The sequence below is a fragment of the Octopus bimaculoides genome, chromosome 8 (assembly GCF_001194135.2).
Source record: "Octopus bimaculoides isolate UCB-OBI-ISO-001 chromosome 8, ASM119413v2, whole genome shotgun sequence".
Lineage (NCBI taxonomy): Eukaryota > Metazoa > Mollusca > Cephalopoda > Octopoda > Octopodidae > Octopus > Octopus bimaculoides.
This window is the reverse complement of record NC_068988.1, coordinates 27,160,736-27,161,598: the sequence shown is the minus strand read 5'-3', so window position 1 is coordinate 27,161,598 and position 863 is coordinate 27,160,736.

Sequence of the window (863 nt, the reverse complement as noted above, 5' to 3'; positions counted from 1 at the left end):
TCGTTGAAACAACGGTGTGGGGGTATTGCGTGTATGCATGTATGTGTCTATGAATGTAAGGCAGAAGGCACTTGCAGAAGGTACCACACATTGAGACTGAACCCGAAACTATGTAGTTGAGAATCAAACTTCTTAAAACCGGAAAGAAAGATACCTTGCTATGCCTATGGAGAAGGTTTGTCTTCAGTCGTCTGGATTACCCCTCTCAACTGCAGTCGCCTCAGAGCGTCAAATTGATGACTGGACTCGAGGCTATCCAATATGAATACACAAACAAGATTGACTCGGTGAAAGAGATGAGAAACTGGGAGAAGCTACAAGAACTGAAGCTCTACTTGCCAAGGAAACGAAAAGATCTGCAAGGTGTAGATGTGGAAACATCAAAATGCACTTGGACGAATTTTTATCTGCAATCGCAGATGAGCCCACATCAGAGTAGGAGTCGCAAAGAAGAGCAGCTTCGTCCTACTCGCTTCGCTACTTCACCAAAAACAGTAACGAAAGGAGACCGCAAAACAGTGAAAGACAGTGCCACAACTTGAACCCAGACCCTGCTTGAAATCAGTAAAATAATGAAAGAATAAAAGAATATATAAATTTCGTTTTTGTATTCGGTTTGCAATATTCTTCATGTGAATTCGTATGTTGAAGCATATTTTATGTGTCTGGGGAGAGTCATTTCTTTTGGTGCCTTATTTAACACACAGGTTCGATTTCTACTCATTTACTTTATTTTTTTCTACAATTTTCATTGCATCTTCCAAACTTTTTCAATAGTCGTTGACTCTTCAATAGAGAGTCAACGACTATTGAAGAGGTTGAAAGACGGAACGAAAATATTAGGAAAAAATAAGTAAATAAGT